The sequence below is a fragment of the Rhinopithecus bieti genome, unplaced genomic scaffold, assembly GCF_001698545.2.
Source record: "Rhinopithecus bieti isolate Rb0 unplaced genomic scaffold, ASM169854v2 scaffold_51907, whole genome shotgun sequence".
Lineage (NCBI taxonomy): Eukaryota > Metazoa > Chordata > Mammalia > Primates > Cercopithecidae > Rhinopithecus > Rhinopithecus bieti.
The window spans coordinates 453,180-474,166 of record NW_016820817.1 but is presented as its reverse complement, the minus strand read 5'-3'; positions in this window follow the sequence as shown (position 1 = coordinate 474,166).

The window sequence follows — 20,987 nt, the reverse complement described above, 5'->3', positions numbered from 1 at the left end:
CGCCGGCTCCCGGCCCCCAGCCGCGGCCCCGGCCGGCCGCACCCGCTCCTCCTGCCCGCTCTGCTCCGCCCTGCTCGCTCCTGCTCCCGCCCGCTCCCACCGGAGGAAGAAAGCCGAGAACCGGGAGCGGCAGCCCCGGAGGAGGCGGCGGCCCCTGCCCCGCCGCGGGTCCGAGCGGAGCCCGAGTCGCCCGCCGTGGCGGGCGGCGTGTGTGCGAGTGTGCCGCGCTCTCGCCCCATGCCTGGCACATGCGTAAAAGCGAGTTGCGCCCAAAGTCCCAGCCATACCCTCCTTAGCAAATAATAACAAACCCAAACCGTCAGATCTTACCTGAAACATTGAAGCACAAAGTCTCTCTCCAAGTCCCCTTTTCCTTTTCCTCTCCCCCCTTTTCCGATTTCTCTCCCAGCGATCTGCTCGGCTCGCCACACCAGAGAGAAATGCAATAGCTTGGCTAAGGTAGACAGAACAAAATACAGAGAAGAGTTGCTCCAGGGCTTTGAAACCCCTCAAGGCAAGGATCAGGATACAATTAGCTCATGCCTCTACCTCTAGTCTAAATCAATCTCCAAAATAAAACTTAAATCAAATTAACTGGTCACGGGGCAGACAATTGATCTCCTTCAAAAATAAAGCTCTACATATATGTATAGAGAAATATACACATAAGAAATTTTTTTCCAGATTTTTTTTTGGTGGAAAAACAGTCTCATTCCAGCCTCCAACTTGCTTTTTACCCTCCTCTTGCACAGAAAAGCTGATTTTAATCGTTGTGATTAGTTTTGATGTAACGTTTCCGCGGGCGATTTCTGCAAATGGATGGAGTGTTTCTTTGCCAAAAGAGGGAAAAGCAGCAGATGATGATAATTATAAGGATTGTTGGTTGTTTCTTTTTATTTGTGTCTAGGGCTCTCTCTTCACTTTCTCAAGTTGACCTGACATTGCTATTACACTAAGGTCGCACAACTTGTTGAGGATCATCGCCCTGTCTCATCAAAGGATAGGTGATAATTTGGCAATAGAACAGCACATTTTTGGTTCCTTTGGCGACATAACGTCCCAAATGACGTGGATAAAAATAAGCACATGCAGTCTGCATTGCCCCAATCAAGTCTGAATCAGCGCCTGAGGGTGATACACAAACTCATTTCAAATGTTCAACCATGCAGAATTGTAAAAAGATTGAAGGAGTGACACCGCATTTTTTTTAATGGCAAAATTAAAAGAAAACAAAACCCACATTAGGTGTAGCCGAGGACCTACCATTCAGTTTTATTTGATCAACCTGAACACACCTCACCTCCTCCCTTGCCTTTACTATACTCCACCTGGTTATCTTTTAAGGGGGGGTTTGTATAATTCCATTATTTGATGGAAGTGCTCAACAGAGCTAGAAAGGCTAACAAAAAACACATTTCCCCAGATTGCTACTCTGGTTCTGACCTCCCCCACTCCTCATCACTTCTACTGTATGTCTTTGTTCAAGGAGATTGTGCCTGGGCCAGTCGTTATCTTGGTTCTTTTTAGTTAGGGTGGGATATTTGGTTATAAACTCAAGGATCACCTCCCATTAGTGTTATATCCTTGCAAGATACTTCTTGAAATGGTATGTTTTTGAGCACTTCACAGCTCATTAATTCAAAGACTTTGCTGACATTTCTTATGAAAAAGATCAGGTTATGTGGCCAAGGATACTAAAGAAAGAAAGAAAAAACCCTAAATAGAACTAGACATGTCCTGCAAATACCTGCAACTGGCAGCAGTTCACAGGAAGTATTTTTTAACCATCATTTTTCCTGTAAGGTAAGCAACTGCTGCAATGCCAACAGAAAAGGGAAGGACCAAGCTTTTAACAAGTAAATAGAGTCAATCAGATTAGTGCTATAATACATGAAAGATTAACATCAGAGTGAGAACCAGGGGTGTTGGCAGATTTTTTTTAATGTAACAAGTTTATATTAAATGAGTATCTTTGCACATTCTTTTTCTCTCTCTCCCCACGCACAAGGTTGATACATTCTCTGATCTGCAATAAAAAATTTTAAATGTCCACAAGCCCTAAATTCAATGGAATAAAAACTTTGTTCTTGCCCCTAAGTGGCACTAAATGTTAATACAGGAGAATGTGAGAAGAAAAGAGACTATGGAAGAAATATCCCCAATCACTGATATGATGACTGAATATATTAAAGGTGTGGCCTAAAGTGACTTTTAATTAAAAACAAACAAACAAAAACAACCAAGTGTCACATAGAGAACCACACATCATTGTCCTAGAATTTTAGAACTGGAAAGATCCTTTGCAGACATCCAGTCCTTTGGCATCATTTTATAGACGAGGAAAACAGGCAGCTTGTCCAGTGTCAGGAGCCAGCCATTGAAAGGGGATCTGCCACAAGAGGCAAGACAAGAAGAAAGGTGAGTGACTTCCCTCTGTGAGTCCTGACCTTGTGAAGTTAAGCATAGCATTCTAAATTTTGTTGACATGGCTTGAACCGTGCTTTTGAAATTCCCTTTTTGAGATTGTCCTCAAATCCTGTAGCACAATCTTCTAAATATCTTTGATGGCAAAAAATTTGTGATCTTTGATCATTTAAGTTTGGAAACAAGAACAACACAAAAAAATTATTGCCAGGTCTAGACATTAAGTAGATGAGAAGGATAGCTTATGCTACTTAGAGTCAAAAAAAGAAAATAGGACTAAAGACAGGACCGTTTTCTTATTAGTTCCTAAGAGGAATAAAGACAGTTCTCAAAATATTTTAAGCAATGAAATTATTACTGGAAAGAGGGCTTTCCTTTTCAGATAACTGCTCTGAAGGGGTAATATTCATTTGAGTGAATTAAGTTCTGAAATGTACATTTATAAGACATTTTAATATTCCAGAATGACGTCACTTACAAAAGATGATCTTTTAACCATTAGGCCATTGACATTTTAAAGTGATTCAACCTGTTTGGTTGATCTTGAACTTGTAGTAATTCCAGTGGCAAATAGACTGAAGGTAAATTTTCATTCTGTTGTGGTGGGGATCTTTATTTTCTTGCATTTCAAAAGGATCTCAAAGTTGAGGCTGTAGAAAATATTTTGAAAATTTACTTTGTTCCATGCAATACAAGGAAATCAGTAAACTTCATGACCTTTAAATCAGAGTAATAACAATTTATTTTAAATTTTAAAATAGGCTGTCAGTGAAATAGCATGTGAAAAGTCACGTTCATATCTTGCCAAGAATGACATACAATCTTAACAGATTTCAATCAGCCTCTGTAATCATAAAATGACCTGAAAGTACTTTTGTACTTTTTATCTAATTAATAATCTGCATTTTGTGGTGTCTGTAGCAATGTTTTTTGCCCATCTTTAAGAAACTGGGAAAAGGAGTATATTAAAATCCATCTAACCCCTTTTTTTTTTTGTAAATAATTGGTATGAGACCAGCAGCCTAACAACCATTAGCCACACGGAAGACAATGGCAATAAAATTGTCAGCAAGAAAACAATCAGGAAGAAAACTGTTTTCTTTCTGTTTTCATCTTCCAGGGGCTCACTGTCAAAATAAGTTTTACCACTTTTAAAAGGCAGAAAAAAACAAGATAGGATATTTTGAATTGAAACTAGCAGCTCAGCTGAAAAAGGTTAGCACTACGACCGTTGTGGAAGAGAAAACAAGATGTTCTTTCAGGGGAGCAGCAGCCCCCCTTCTAATGTTAGCATGAGACAGCACATTTGATTGCATCACAGTCACTGAACCCTCAGAAGGTGCCACAGAATAGCACAGTTTTGTCCAGGGTAGCCCTGCGCTACATTCTTGGTGGTGATTTGACAAGATCTGGACATTAGTTGCTGAGATGAAATGTGAAATTGCAGAGCCCTCCACTGAAGCAGTCAGACTCTCAGATCAAATTTTAAAATCCCATTGCACTTTCCATTAGGGAGAAGAGAGAAGCCTCAGTGCTTGGGCTCAACCTGGGTGTGCATAGATACCACCAGCTGTGGTGAGGCTGCCACAGTGTGCCCTACCTGGTCACTAAACAACAGCATTTCCATTATCGCTCCAGCAGAATCCACCTGTAACTACCACGAGAGGCCCTGCCACGTGGGAAGGCTAATTATATTGTTTTATTTTATCCCTGGGTCAGTTTGTTTGTGAGAAAAATCACCTGTTTTTTATCAGCCAACCTGAAACCCCCTATAATGCTGCGGAATGTGCACATTTTCCTGGAGTTGAATAGAAGCATTAATGAGCTCTAACAAAATGGGTTTGTGATTCCTGGAGTTTGGCCTCAGCCACCACCTGTTTATAATTAGCCTCTGGAAAACCTATTAGTTTCCTGTATCACTGTCAATATTGAGTTTGTAATATCTCATCTTCTGAGAAGGTAAATCTTCTAACGGTTGCAGATATGCCAATGGGCATATTTCTGAAACACAAATACGTACCAAGTCCTTGTATTGAGACCCTTAAATCAATGTTTTTTGTTTTGTTTTGTTTTGTTTTTGAGATGGAGTCTCGCGCTGTTGCCCAGGCTGGAGTGCAGTGGCATGATCTTGGCTCACTGCAACCTCCGCCTCCCAGGTTCAAGCGATTCTCCTGCCTCAGCCTCCCCAGTAGCTGGGATTACAGGCATATGCCACCATGCCCAGCTAATTTTTGTATTTTTTTAAGTAGAGATGGGGTTTCACCATGTTGGCCAGGCTGGTCTTGAACTCCTGGCCTCAGACGATCCACCCGCCTCGGTCTCCCAAAGTGCTGGGAATACAGGCGTGAGCCACTGCGCCTGACCCAATGTAGTGTTTTATCAAAGTTTCGTCTCTGGTCGTCTAATGTGAACGCCAGTTATAATCGCACATCATAAAACAATACAGATGTATGAAGAAATAAAACCCGACTGTGATTGGATATCCTGACCGCCATTTTTGATGGTCTTATTCAATTGAGAAATCTGTTTGTCCACAAGAAGGTAGATGTGTGGAGAAAGTTGTGAAGCATCTGTATTCATTACTGGCATTTGAAATTCTTTGCTGGATACTTACCTTCTATGTTTTAAATAAATAATTGTAAGTAGGTTTTATGACTCTAGTTGAGTTACAATAGTAATTCTGCCACCTTAACTTGTGGTATTACCTGATTCTTAGTTTCTTTAGCCATAAAATATGAATGAAAATGTCTATTTTGAAGGGTTATTTTGAGGTTAAATGGGATAATATATGGAAAGTGTCTAGAACTGAGTCTAGCACACAGTCAGTTCTCAATAAATGATAGCAACTGTTATCATTTTGGTTTATAGTAGTTGAATAAGTCACATGGTCTCTAGTGTTTAAGTTAACAGCATAGAAGAAGGATATCTTTGCAATGGTAGTACTAATTTATCAACATCTCTGTGGCTAATCTTTTTAAAAGCTAATAAGTAAATCTTGTTTTATTATTTCACCTAGAAATTACATGGACATCTCACTTTGTCACATGTAAAATAATGGGGTGAAATGAGATTTTCTCCAAGGTAAATCCTAGCTATGAAAAATTGTATGTTTGTGATGCTGCTTACTAGCGAGCACACTTTCTTTTAGTTCCATTGAGGATCCTTGATTTTGACAAGACTGCCTCACACATATAAAACAATTAATTAAGCATTATGTATAATTGCTAGTGTAAGAAGTGGTACTTGACTAGAATTGTGCCACGAACTTCTTTCTTCATAATTATTTGCTTTTTGCCTTTCAGGAGTTACAAAATCAGTATAAGCAAGCACTTCACAAACAAAATTTTAAAAAAAGAAAATGCAGTTTTCAAAATAGGAAGAAATAAACTTCAGGGCTGATTGAAATCTCTAAGAAATAGTTCAATCAATCAATCATATCATACCATCCTATTTTCTATGTTCTCCAGTTTATGTATTAAATATATTCTTTGCTAAGCTTCAGACCTTATCATTTTCCATGCAATCTGTTAGGCTATCCATTTTAAAGCTGGTGGCTTTTTAAAGAAATGCCGTGGCTGTTTTAAAGAAACATTTTTAATAAGATATACGTTTCCTTAGATATTTTGTACTAGTTCATATTCCAGTGCCTCCTAGTAAACTATCTGGCACTGAAAGGTACTTCTGTTTGCAGTGTAATGTGTCACATGCACAGCCCATCCCGTACAGAACCACTTAGCTTTGCTTCACTGTTCTACTGTCTGAACCAAGGCCATTCTTGAGAAACCCCATAATACAATTGTGGCACCTCCGGGGCACCATATACATTTATGTAAGTTATCTCTTCTTGCATCCTTTGGGTGTCAGAACCTCTCAGCTTTGCTAACCATAAAAAATCCGCCTTAAGCATATTACTAACTTTAAAACTCTAATGATATGGATGTCATATTTCAATTTTTAAAAAACCTTTCCCTGCTGTACCCCTGAAAAAATCCAATAAAACTTATCCAGTGGAATCATGCTATGGTTAAACACATAAAATGTATTTAAAAGAAAAATAATTGTGAATATGCTATAGCCAACCCTCCCCTCTCCCAAAAAATCACAAAACACACACACACACACACACACACACACACACACCCCCCAAAGGCCAAGAACAACAACAAAAAAATCTTGTCAATAAGTAATAATTAAATAAGAAACAAGGCCAGGTACAGTGGTCCACACCTGTAATCCTAGCAATTTGGGAGCCAAGGCAGGTGGATCACCTGAAGTCAGGAGTTCAAGACCAGCCTGGCCAACGTGGTGAACCCACCTCTACTAAAAGTATGAAAAATAGCTGGGCATGGTGGCGGACACCTGTAATCCTAGCTACTTGGGAGACTGAGGCAGGAAAATCACTTGAACCTGGGAGGTAGAGATTGCAGTGAGCCAAGATCACCCCACTGCATTCCAGCCAGGATAGAGCAAGAGTCTTGCTCAAAAAACAAAAAACAAAAAACAAACACAAAGAAAAAGAAAGAGAAATAAAGTATTCACTCTTCCAACTGTGGCAAGAGCTGCTATAAACAAATTGCTACTGATAGCAAGAATCTGTGCACTTTCTTCAAAGTTATCAGGAGAGAAAGCAGTTTCTAGGGTCTTAATGAGTATTAGCCTGATCAGTTAAAATGTGCACTGGGAGATGGAGAGCAAATCAACAGAACTATTCAATACGGACATTTAAATGATTTCAACATTATTTTTACTAATGGCATTAACAATAGTAGTGATAAGAAACAATTATGACTGATGGTACAAAACTTCCATTGTGTAAAGACCATCTGGTTATGAGAGTCAGACATGAAAATCTGAAATTAAATCCTCAATCTGTCCCTCTAAGGTTGCTTTGTAGATAATGAATATCTTAATTTTTTAAAAGAGAAAAAGAAATCGATTGTACCAAACGTACAGCAGCTCCTGCTGAGAAAACAAAGTTGGTGTGTCTATTTCTTTTCTAATTGTAGATGTCCCTAAACAAAACAAACCCTTTGTGAAAGAGCTTGCAGATAATGGTAGTAACTCATCAGCCTTCTATTTTGTTTCTTGGCATCTGAAGATTTTGATAGATAAAGCATTATTATACTCCTATTATTCCTTATTTCCCCAAGGCAAGGGCAAGCATTCCTGCAGGTTTTCTTCCTATAGTAAAGCCTACTTAAAGATGTCTTTTGGGGGGAGAAGAAGCTAAACCTTTGGTCTTCTACAACAAATACAAAGTTTAAAACTTATCTTTATGTAGTAAAGACAGGTATCAAAGAGAAAGCATCTAACTCAGAACCCAGAAAATGGCCAGTATTCATATATATTTGTTATTTTAGTTTAATTGATCATAGCCAGGGCTTAACTCTTTCTAACTTTTGGATTTTCTGGTAATATCAAAATACAGTGGAGCTAGAAGGACAAATATTGTATGATTCCATTTATGTAGGGTACTTAGAATAGTCAAATTCATAAAGATAGAAGGTAGAATAGTAGTTACCGGGGGATGGGGAGAGGAAGGAATGGGGAGTTGTTGTTTAAGGGGTATAGAGTTTCAATTTGGGAGGATGAGAAAGATCTAGACGTGGATGGTGGTGATGACTGGACAACAATGTGAATGTTGTACTTAATGCCTGTGAACTGTACACTTAAAAATTATTAAAATGGAAATTTTTATATATATTTTGCCACAATTAAAAATCAATAAATTATACAAATATTAAACTCTAAGAAATAGGTGAAAGGAGAAAAGTACAATATGGTAAAAAACAAAGCAAGGCATCTAGTTCTCTGATTCTCTCCTTAATTAGTGTTACATCTGAGTTACACCTGGTCACAGTAGCCCATAAAGAAGTGGGGCAGAAACCCCAGGACCTTGTGTTGACCATGTCATCACATTGAAGACCCGGCGTGAGTGGAAGCTGGGACTGATCTCCATTCTTTGTCTGGCACAGCTAAAATGCCCCATTCGTTGCAGATTCCTTCAGGGTGTTACAAAAACTTGGATATTCTGAGCCAGATCAAATCACTGGAAATTACCGAATGGTGTGTCTGGATACTTGAAATTATGTAGGCAAAACAGCCTGGTGTTTGACAATATTTTAGACATGCCCTAATGTGTTTATCATTGTGTGGATGTGAACTTGTACCTGAAAATACAAAATCTACAACAGCTTGCAGATTCATAAAATAATGAACTAAACTGGTTATTTAGAATCATAAAACAAAAACCTATTTTTACTTTACTTTTTTTTTTTGAGGTTTGGATTGGGTTAGAGATAGCAACAGGCTTGATTTTCTTTCATAATTTCTGTGATCATCTAGAGATGCCTGATCTGTCCATTCAACCTAAGTAGCTACCTCTGGTCTCATTGTACTTGCTACAGTTTTATTGGTGCTCTTTTATTTTCTGAAAATAGAGGGTTTTTTTGGTTTGTTTGTTTGTTTTTTGTTGTTGTTGTTTTTTATTGTTCTGGAAATAATGGCAAGAGAACATTTTAGATTTTGAAGAGTAAAAACACATCTTTTCTCTGCTTCCTTCATTTCCTATAAGGGTGCCACTCTCTGATTTTAAAATCTATTCAACCTGAAAACTGACCTCCATCTGCAGTTCACGTTTTACTATATTTTGTGGATTATTTGTAAGGAACATTGGTGCTGATGGCAAAGTGGCCTGTCATAATCATATTTAGAGGCATGCCTTTTCTAAATACTGGTATATTCAACTCATCCTCCCCAAACTGTGTCTTGGTTCTCTTAGAAATGCATCAGGGCAAAAGGACTGAGAAGGTTTTCCCTTGTGCTTGATCTAGAAAGAACTAAGCCTATGGTAGAAACTTAAGAAAAAAGGTAAAAATGATAATGAATAAATTAAGGGACAAACACAAGCCCAAGCAGTCTGCTTCTTCGCAGGTTTATAGATAGTAGGATTGGGGTTAGGTGGTGGAGAAGGTGTAAAACCACTTCTCTCTTTTCTTCTTTGAGTTCATGGATGTCACAGGTTCTCATTGTCATTCCTGGAAGAACCAGAAAGTAAATTAAGATGATAATGTTAATCTCCACTTTTAGACAACATGTTAAGTTTCAAAGCATCATGACACAGTTTTGAGTCTATATTTTAATCTCTGATATATTTAGCCTTAGCTAGCACTGACATTATTTTACCTAGTCCTGCTATTTTCCTGTGATAACATTCCTATTTTCTAACACTCCTTATTCAGACAGAGACAATGAGAAGTTGTATTTGCACAATTTACCAAACACTCACCTCAACTGCTTCATTTTGTTCTTTTAACCCAGGTTGTTAATCTAATTGTATTGAAGATGAGGAAAGAGAAAGAATGACTTCCTGAAAGTCATGGAGCAGAGGAGAAAGAGCCTTCGTCTGACTCTAGGACCAGCACTTTTTGTACCAGATGAAACCTTGCATTTGTGTTATTCCTAACCAGTTGTCTTGCTTTCAAGTCCCTCTTCTCTATATCCATCTCTGGCTTCCTAGGCTTCCTAGACAAAAAACAGGCTCTTGTAGGAAGCATATATAAGCTAAAACAGTGAATAAACTTTTCAAATAATTTGTTCTATATCGCAAAAGTCAGTAAATAAAACAGGAGACATCAAATCAGCCAATTTCTTTATGTATGGGATATCAAGCTCCTCGTATGAAGGAAGAAACTAATGACTTCCTCCTTCCTCTCCTCCTCCTTCGTTCTGTTTCCCTTTTCTATGAAGGCTCTGACTCTTGTAGTTGTTCTGATGTCGTACCCGTGGGAAGGGCTCCTGAGATTCTGTGATGATCTCTCTGTAGACAGAGCTTGGTTCCCTGGAGGAGTCAGCATGCTCATTCATTGGTATGCTCGTCAAATGCATAACTCAGATACATCAAACAAGGTGCAGCTCTTTCTTATAATTTAATTGAATTTAAAGTTCCAGGATACATGTGCCGGACATGCAGGTTTGTTACATAGGTAAATGTGTGCCATAGTGATTTACAGTGCGGCTCTTTAGAACCTCAGTAAGACCTTTGTCCTGTGAGTTAGCAGGAAAGGGGTGGCTTTGCCCCAAGGGAAGGGTAACTATTCACGATGAGGTTGAGGTTTCTATTGCCCATGCCCACACCTATTTTTTTTAATACAAGGAAGGAGGGAAACAGGGAGGCAGATGAGTACACAAGTGGCAGAAAATACCTTTCCAATGCTCCCATGTTGATTAATATGCCCGTACCACCAAGCTGGGTCATAATCCCTGTTACTTGGCTTCGTTCACGGGGTCCAATGCAGGATGCCTGGAAGCCGAATGGGCACAGATAGGACTGGAGAGAACAGAATACAGGGTCTCCATTCTTTGGACACCCTATTCGTATTCTATTCCCAATTTTTAAAACTTGCATGACATCTTTCTTCTCCTCTTTGCCTTTCCACATCCTCTCTTGATGATAAATAAAGGGAAAGGTGTTTCCCAACAAAAGAAAGTTCTAGAAGAATGTCTTCACAGCCTAATTGGCTGGCTCTTAATTTTGAAGAATCCTGACTATGTCTGTTTCCTAATTAGACTAGGAGAACCTGATGGGGTGCTGATATTACCTCCTCGAGGAAATTAAGTGTATAAGACAGCTTCTATCCAAAGGAAACTGTCCACTCTTTCTCTAAGTAATTACTTTCCCAAACTTCACATCGGTGAAACTTAAACCTTTTAGAAGAGAAAGGCTTTGCACCCTCTGCCCAGTTGTACATCACATGTGCCAAATCACAGAAAAATATCTTGAGGAGGTCTAAGTTGAACACTTTAAAGTAAGAAGGTTCTCCCAGTTTTCTCTGCCTGTTCTATGACTCTATATGTAGTTTCATATTGATTATAGATGTAGATACGCATATTTCCTTTTGACGAAGAAAAAGGAGTTTTGCTCCTGCAAATGAAAACAAATTCCATTATTTCTTAATGACTCTAAGTTTGCCCAAACTGAATTGAACCCTGCAAAGGGTAGTCAGGTACTTGCCTCTGGCAGAGGCCACTATGTAATACATTAGAGCCCGAGGGAGGAGAGCTTGTCACACACGAAGCCATTGTACCATTTTATATACAACAGGAAATATCTCCCAAGCCCCACGGGTGGTCTAATAGCCTAAAGCATCAGAATTGATTACCCTTGGCTTGCTTAATTCCAAATGTCCTTGATAGTCAACAAAAGACTTGGTTGATGCAGAATTCGAAACTCCCTGTCCATGCTTAAGCACTGTAGTAGTAGCTGTCTGGACAATAAGAAGAGATGTTTGAAAAGAGTATGAACCTAAGCCACTGACTTGTGATATCGAAATCAAGTCAGTCACCCATTACACCCACAACATTTGTGTTATGCAGAGGAGTTGTTTCTCCCTTTCACAAGCAGGAAAAATGTGAACTGCAGTGAAGACAGCCAGAGACTCTACTTCCTAGGGCATAGACATACCTTGCTGATACAAGGGCCCTGGGCCTCAGTAGGCGCCTAACAAAAAATAAGATTAAAAACATTGAAAATAGGCCGGGCGCGGTGGCTCAAGCCTGTAATCCCAGCACTTTGGGAGGCCGAGATGGGTGGATCACGAGGTCAGGAGATCGAGACCATCCTGGCTAACATGGTGAAACCCCGTCTCTACTAAAAATACAAAAAACTAGCCGGGCGAGGTGGCGGGCGCCTGTAGTCCCAGCTACTTCGGAGGCTGAGGCAGGAGAATGGCGTAAACCCAGGAGGCGGAGCTTGCAGTGAGCTGAGATCCGGCCACTGCACTCCAGCCTGGGTGACAGAGCGAGACTCCGTCTCAAAAAAAAAAAAAAAAAAAAAAAAAAAAAAAAAAAAAAAAAAAAAAAAAAAAAAATTGAAAATAACATTAAAAGATTAAAAATAAAATCATCTATTCAATGGTTTCTCTCTGCTCTTGGAGTAAAGACCAAAATCTCTCAAGGGCCTGCTTGATCTGGCCCGTCTTCCTCTGCACTCTCATGAAGCTCCTCTCTTCCCACTCTGAGTACCCTTTGCTGGTCTGGCCTCCTTTAGCTCTTCCGGCTCAGCTCACTGCCCCAGAGCCTTTGCACAGGAAGCATCTCCTGTAAGTAGAATGCGGTTTCCTTCCTCTAGCCTAGTAATGACTGTTCATCCTTCAGCTCAGATATCACTTCATTAGGGAAGGTTTTCTTCCCTTTGGGACCAGATCAGTGCTGTCTGTAATAAGCACTCATAGTTCACTGGACTTTTTTTTGTATTAATCAATTTGTAAGTATTCCTTTATGGGATTATTTAGTTACCATTAGCTTCCATAAGGAGGAACTGTAGTCATGAACCACATAGTGCATTCCCATCAATGAGGGACCACATATCGGGTGGTGGTCCCATAAAATTATAATACTGTACTTTTACTGTATTTTCTGGAATGAAGGTAACAATCCCATGTAGATTTCCAGGACCTCAGCTCTAGAGAGGGTCACTCAGTAAATTTAGTGTGAAAATCTGTGTTCAAAACCATCACCTAAGGACATTCTGATGCAAGTAAGCCTCATCACACACTAGAAATGCTGGTCTAGGTTGGGCATGGTGGCTCATACCTGTAATCCCAGCATTTTGGGAGGCCAAGGCAGGAGGATCACTTGAGGCCAGAAGTTTGAGAACAGCCTGGACAAACAGCAAGACCCCATGTTTATTTTTTAAAAAAGAAAGAGACACTCGTCCACATTACTTAGAGGAGGAACCTTTAGAGAACACAGCTAAGTCCATGTTCTTTGTCTGAATATTTTGTATTGTTCTATCTATAACAGGTAAGGAGAGGGCCTTGAGATTTCCCTCAGGATGAATTCAGTCCTCTGTGGGACACAATTCTCCACAACCACCTTTTAGTTCTAACCTAGAGCCAATAGATGGTAGCCTTGTCAGGGTTGGTGGTTCCTGATTCAATTGAGAGTACAGGAAGATTATGAATCAATGGTTCATGGCCACAGGGTAGGTGCTGAAAGAAGATAAGAGGGCAAACTAATGGAACCCCATAACCAAGCTACGTGGCTCCATCTTGGACATCTGAAAGAGGTAGTGTGGTACAGTGAAAAGAGTATCAGGCCAGAGTTGCTCCTGCCATTTACTAGCTGCACAGCCTTGCTTGAATGAACCTTTTGGGCATCAGTTTGCTTATTTATAAAATGGGGGCAATTAATACTACTTTGTGGTGGTGTCAGAAGGATCAGACATAACATAAGTAAAGCCCTTGGCATGTAATACAAATGCAAAAAAAGCACATGTGTACATACATACGTGTGTGTGTGTGTGTGTGGTAGATTATGTGTATCTTGGGTTTCAAGGAAAAAGCCAAATTATTTGCTATTTTTTATATTATAAAGCCTTGCTTAAAAAACAGGTAATAATCTCTGAAACACAGATTTCTGTTTTGTTTTGTTTTGTTTTTTGTTTGTTTTTTTTGAGACAGAGTCTCACTCTGTCGCCCAGGCTGGAGTGCAATGGCGCGATCTCAGTTCACTGCAACCACTGCCTCCTGGGTTCAAGCAATTCTTCTGCCTCGGCCTCCTGAGTAGCTGGGACCACAGGCGTGTGCCATCACACCTGGCTAATTTTTGTACTTTTAATAGAGAGGGGGTTTCACCATATTGGCCAGGCTGGTCTTGAACTCCTGACCTCATGATCCGACTGCCTCGGCCTCCTAAAGTGCTGGGATTATAGGAGTAAGCCACCATGCCTGGTCTCTGTTTTTGTTTTTAGGGGTTATGTGAATTTGAATGGAAGCATTGTCACATCTATACCTTCTTACTTCACTCAGACAAGAAGCTGAAAGGGAAATTCTGTGTCTTTAACTTATCCTCCACCTCTCAGAATAAAGAAAGCAAAACATTTCAAACTCTCCAAAAATTTTGTCAACCCATTAAGTGTTTATTAGCATTTTACTTCCCAAGTACAAATCAGAAATAGAATAGTTTTAGCCAATGAGATGTTTACTGCCTAGTTAGGAAAATAATGTTTTACATAGGAAATAATCAGAGAGCAATACCAGGTGGTATGCAAACCTTTCTAGCTCACAGAAGAGAAGAGCAGAGCAGAGCAGAGGGAAAATGGACCATGTAACCCAAGTCTGTGACCATGGATTTGTGGGAATGGAAGAGAATATTCACCCTGAAGAGTATGAGATGGGGACAAGGTGCGGAGGTGGGTCACTGAAGGTTGAACAATAACCTCAGAGACAGTCCAAGGCCTCCCTGGGGTGGTAGAAAGGGCAGAGAAAGTCAAGTTTTTCCAGACTTATCAGAGAGCAGAACATGGATGGACCCAGCAAGGGGAAGAAAAATTGGAGGCGGGAGAACTATAGTAGTTTCTGATTAAAAATGGAGATGCAGTCAGGTGCAGTGGCTCGCACCTGTAATGCTAGCACTATGGGAGGCCAATAGGAGGATTGCTTGGGTCCAGAAGTTCGAGGCTAGCTTAGGCAACCTAGCAAGACCTGGTCTCTACATTTAAAAAAAAAAAAAAAGGGGGAGATGCCTCTCTGGGTGTTTGTGTTCATGCTTTGGTTGGGGTCATGGTGGTTGCTTTAGTTGGGGGTGGGTGGAGGACCCATGAGTCATTGCTGGGCTCCTCATAGCTGCAGTGAGGGGTCAGAGCATGCGATCAGCTGTCAGTGGTGGTTGAAACAGTCCTGTTTGGGCTGCTCTGTGAACATGTAGAGAGATTCCATCATCTCTCACAGTACATTTTGCTTTCTGTAAAAATTGTCCTTGGGGTAGGAAGATCCTCATTTTCGGTACAGAACAAACACAAATAAGATATTTCATATCTTCTCTGCCATTTTCACCCTTCCCTGTAATTGGAAACTCTTGCCCCCAGTCTCACCTGTAGGATTCTATCTTCAAATGTAGAATTCTCTTTTCCTCACCAACCCCTCCCTGCCTGTCTCTTTTTTTTCCCCCTTCAAATTTTCATGATCTTTTATTTTTCCATTCTTTTGATTAATGATGGTAAAGGGAGTAGGAGAGAAGAGGGAGAGGACTCTTCTGTTTCATTAGTTTCTGATAAAGTGCAGTTTTTAAAGGCTGCTTTCAAAAATCCACACACTTTCTGTTGAACAGTCTTTAATTTACCTCCTCTTTTCAGACTTTGGTTTTGTGCTCAGAGGCATTCAGACCTTGTGCACCTCCACATGGTGTCTGAACTGCCTCCAGCTGATTCTGAGGGTTGAGCTTTTCTTTGCCCTTCAGCTTGCTATTAACCGTTTTCTTCTTATTCCTGGAGTATGCTCGTTTCCCTCAAGTTCACTGCTGCGGACTTTCTCTTGGGAGTCACCCCCAATTATAATATCAAACCCAGTTTGTGGGGTGATCTAGCTGCCCAGTGCAGCTCTCATACTCAGATCTCTCCCTGTTACATAAGACAAAATGAATTCTCTTCTCCTCACTAGTAGGCACTCACCAAAGTTGCATTTAAGTCTGGGTTGCTTATAAAGCATCAACATATCACCTCCCCCAGTTGCACCTAGTATGTTTCATAGGCAAAACCTGAGAGACTCTCTGTTGTTCTAATTACAGTTATTGTGTTAGCAACTCGAGTTATTACTCAGTGACTAGAGGTACGCGTACTTCTTTTTAAAATCTTTTGGATGCTTGGGATTTGACACCTAATGGCTTTTTCATTTCTGTAAGTTATTTCCCCAATGAGACACATACAACTTGGGTTGTTGAGGTTTGGGGAAAGGAGTAGAGGGGCTTCAGGGTGCTTCTTCTCAGGTAGAAAAAGTCACAGTAGGGTACTACTTTTGGGCTTCTTGGAGAGTCTTATTCTGTGATGTGGGGGTCCTCCCTTCCTCCTTCCCTCCCTCCCTTCCTTTATATCCTTTCATTCCTCTTCCTCTTCATGACAGTTGCTCCTGCTTTCCTTTCAACTACAAGTGAAGGTGTCTTCATCACTCTTAGGCTCTCTTTCCCCTTACCTTTCTTTGATTTTTTAAAAATTTATTTTATTTTTATTTTATTTGTTTTTTTGAGACGGGTCTTGGTTGGTTGCCCAGAGCTGGAATGCAGTGACGCCATCATAGCTCACTGCAGCCTCAACCTTCCGGGCTCGAGACATCCTCCTACCTCAGCATCGCAGGTAGCTGAGACTACAGGGTGTGCACCACCAACACCTGGCTGATTTTTGTAATTTTTTTTGTAGAGACGGGATTTCACTATTTTGCCCAGGCTGGCCTCAAACTCCTGGGCTCAAGCGACCCACCTGCCTCAGCCTCCCAAAGTGCTGGGATTATAGGCATGAGCTACCATGCCAGACCCTCTTCCCCCTTACTTTCCTAATCATCTCTCCCCATCCACTGCACCCGGGCTTCACTTCCTCTTTAAGTCCTCAAGGTAAGCTTCAGAACCAACCTCTGCTTGTGACTCTGAGTGTTTACAGATGTCATTCAGTCTAGCAGAATAGCTCAGCCCTGTATCAACCAGCAAGTTTCTTTCCATCTTTCTGTCTATTCAAAATATTTTAAAGGCCAGGCGCAGTGGCTCACACCTGTAACCCCAGCAGTTTGGGAGGCCAAGGCAGGCAGATCATTTGAGGTCTGGAATTTGAGACCAGCCTGGCCAACATGGTGAAACCCTGTCTTTACCAAAAATACAAAAAATAGCCAGACGTGGTGGTGCGTACCTGTAATTTCAGCTACTCAGGAGGCTGAGGCAGGAGAATTGCTTGAACCTGGGAGGTGGAGGTTGCAGTGAGCTGAAATCATGCCACTGCACTCTAGCCTGGATGACAAGACTCTATCTCAAAAAAAAAAAAAAAAAAAAAAAAAGCCCAAAATATTTTTAAAATATGTAGGACTTCTTTGGAGTTCTTAGGGCTTAAGAACATTCTGGAGATTTTGCACTTAACACTTGAGTCCAGTACAATATGTAATGTAGTTGTGAACATGACCTTGCTCCTAATTCCCTAAAAACCAACCAGATGTCCCTAATCTTGTTTCCAGACCTCCTGACCCCAAACAGCCTCCTCTAAATCATCTCCTATCCTAGACTTCTGGGGCTCTGAGAATATTGTTGTTCATTACATCCATTCATTCATTCTTACAGTTGGTCCACAGATACCTGGAGAAAGGCCCACAAGGGGCTTTGAAGTGTATAAATATAAGACCTGAATTACAGTCTTAGGATGTTGCCCATTCCAAGTCTCTTAGGGTAGGGACCCGAGGACCCCTGGGAAAGGAACAAACAGAGATTTTGAATGAATATAATTTTCCTATCATAAAACAGGAATGGTTCTGTTTACATATCTCTTGCTAAACTTAATTCTGTATTGGCTTAAGTGCAAGCTTGGTCAGAGATACTAGTAGAAGGAAACTTCTGTGAGCTCTGGTCCTATTGTACGAATTGGTCTCTAATTAAGGAAGAGTTTTCCCTTAAGGGTTATACACAGAATCTTACTCTATTAATTTGTTCCTGGGCCTTGTTGCTATGAACTTTGGCCAGCCTTTCACCCCCATCTGTGAACACACTCTGAGAATCCCACATATCCACACTTTCTGGGTGAGAAGAGAGACATGTGGCTCCTGTTTAGGCTGCATCTGACCTATCCCTGTCCAAGTGAACATAAGAGTAAGACTCCTAGCCTTGGCCTCCTCCTAACAACAAAAGGAAGTTTCAGTTTCCTGAAAAGTCTTGTACTCCCTATCATCAGAATCACTCTTCTGGATTGAGATTGGAAGGGAAAAGAGAGTGAAAACGTCATAGGAGTCAGAGCTTTTCCACCTTGACTGTGTCATTAAGCAACACATTCTACACCATGGAATTTAAGATGCCATCAACTGTAAGACATAACATTATTTTATGTCTGATATGGTTTGGCTATGTCTCCCCCCAAATCTCATTTTGAATTGTAGTTCCTATAATCCCCAGATGTTGTGGGCGGGACCGAGGGAGGTAATTGAATCATGGGGGTGGGATTTCCTCTGCTGGTCTCATGATAGTGAGTAAGTCTCATGAGATCTGATGGTTTTATAAAGGGGAGTTCCCCTGCACACGTTCTCTTGCCTGCTGCCATATAAGATGTGCCTTTGCTCCTCCTTTGCCTTCCATCATGATTGTGAGGCCTCTGCAGCCATGTGGAACTATGAATCCATTAAACTTCTTTTCCTTTATACATTACCCAGTCCCAGGTATGTCTTTTATTAGCAGCATGTGAATGGACTCATACAATGTTCCACAAGGAAAAAGCAACCAGCCAATTAAACTACCATAATCACTGATTGAAAAAATACGTATCCTAGAATCAATGAAATATGTAGCACAGTGATTACATGTACAGGACTTGGAGTCAGGCTGCTTGGGTTTGAATCTCAGCTCTGTTATTTAATGTTTGAACTTGGGCAAGCCATGTAACCCCTGTGCCTCAGTTTCTTCATCGTTGGGATGATAATAATCGTATCTACTTGAGAGGGTAGTTGTGAGTATTAAATAAATGCCTACATGTAAAACACTTAGCAGTATTTAGAATATAATAAAGGCTTAATAAATGGTAGCAATTTTTAGTTGAATGCTAATAAAGTATAGTTAACAGCTAAAAGTATTGAGCAATTACTAAGTTTCTGGTGTGGTGCCAACCACTTAGGATGGATTATCAAGTAACTCAAGGAGGAAGATGCTATGATTATTCCATCTTAAACTCCTTTTTTTCTTTCTCTTTTTTTTTTTTTTTTTTTTTTGGAGACAGTCTCTCTGTCACCCAGGTTGGAATGCTGTGGCACGATCTTGGCTCACTGCAACCTCTGCCTCCTGGGTTCAAGTGATTCTCATGTCTCAGCCTCCTGAGTAGCTGGGATTACATGCACATTCCACCATACCCAGCTAATTTTTGTATTTTTAGTAGAGACAGGGTTTCGCCACTTTAGCCAGACTGGTCTCAAACTCCTGACCCCAAATGATTTGCCTGCCTTGGCGTCCCAAAGTGCTGGAATTACAGTCATGAGCCACCGCATCCAGCCTTAAACTCCTTTTTAAGGAGCTCTTCCTTTTTTTTTTTTTTTTTGAGACAGGCCCTCACTCTGTCACTCAGGGTAGAGTCCAGTGGCATGATCATAGCCCACTGCAGCCTCAAACTCCTGGGCTCAAGCAATCTTCCTGCCTCAGCCCTCTTGGGTAACTGGTACTACAGGTGTACACAACTAGGCCCAGCTAATTTTTTTTTTTTTTTTTTGGTAGAGACGGTGTCTCACTATGTTACTCAGGCTGGTCTCAAATTCTTGGCCTCAGGTGATCCTGGTGAACATTTTTTAGTTTACCACTCTGGAAGTCAGAAGTCTAAAAATCAGAATGTCAGAAGGGCTATGTTCCTTCTAGGGGCTCTAGAGAAGAATCCATTTCCTTGCTTCCCTTTACAGTTTCTGCAGGCCACCTACGTTCCTTGGTTTATGACCCCTTCCTCAAATCACTCCAGCTTCTTGCTTCTAAATCACTCCAGCTTCTTGCTTTTATTGTCACATCTCCAACTGTTCACTCGGATCCTCCTGCCTTTCTTTTATAGGACCCCTTCAGAGTCCACCAAGTCCACCTGGATAATCCAGGATAATCTCATCTCGAGATTCTTGACTTAATCACAACTGCAAAGTCGCTTTTTTCCATATAAGGAACATTCAGAAGTTCCAGGGATAGAATGTGAATATTTTTGAGGGGTCGTTATTCAACTTGCCCCAGACATAATGAAATTTGCATTAAGAAATTGATGGAAGACGAGAGAATGGAGTAAGGAAGACCAGTTAAATGACTGATTAATACTCCAGATGAGGGATGATCAGGTCATAGACCAAGATAGTCGCAGTGGGGAGAGACAGGTAGAGTCAGATTGCAGATGTTGGGAGGTAGATTGTTCTCAAAGCATTATCCTGAGCACTAGGATTTCTGACAAGCCTTCAGGTGGTACATGCTGCTGGCTCTTGAACAACAGCTTGAGTGGGAAGGTCCTGGGGAACACCAGCATTCAAGGGGTGTCAAAAGGAACCCAAGGCCAGGTGCAGTGGCTCACACCTGTAATCCTAGCATGTTGGGAGACTGAGGTGGGAGGATCAGTTGTGGCCCAGAGTTCAAGACAAGCCTGGGCAACATAATGAGAACCCATCTCTACAAAAAATAGAAAAAAAAGTTATCTGGGCATAGTGGTGCATACCTGTAGTCCCAGCGCCTCATGAGGCCGAGGCAGGAGAATCGCTTGCGCCCAAGAGTTCTAGGCTGGAATGAGCCGTGATTGTACCACTGTGCTCCACCCTGGGCAACAGAGTGAGATCCTGTCTCTAAAAACAACAAGAAGAAGAAGATGAAGAAAAAGAAGAGGAGGAGGAGAAGGAAGAGGAAGAAGAGGAGGAGGAGGAGGAAGAAGAAGAAGAAGAAGAAGAAGAAGAAGAAGAAGAAGAAGAAGAAGAAGAAGAAGAGGAGGAGGAGGAAGGAGGAGGAGGAAGAAGAAGAAGGAGGACGAGGAGGAGGAGGAAGGGAAGAAGAAGAAGGAGGAGGAGGAGGAGGAAGAGGAGGAGGAGAAGACAAGGAGGAGGAGGAGG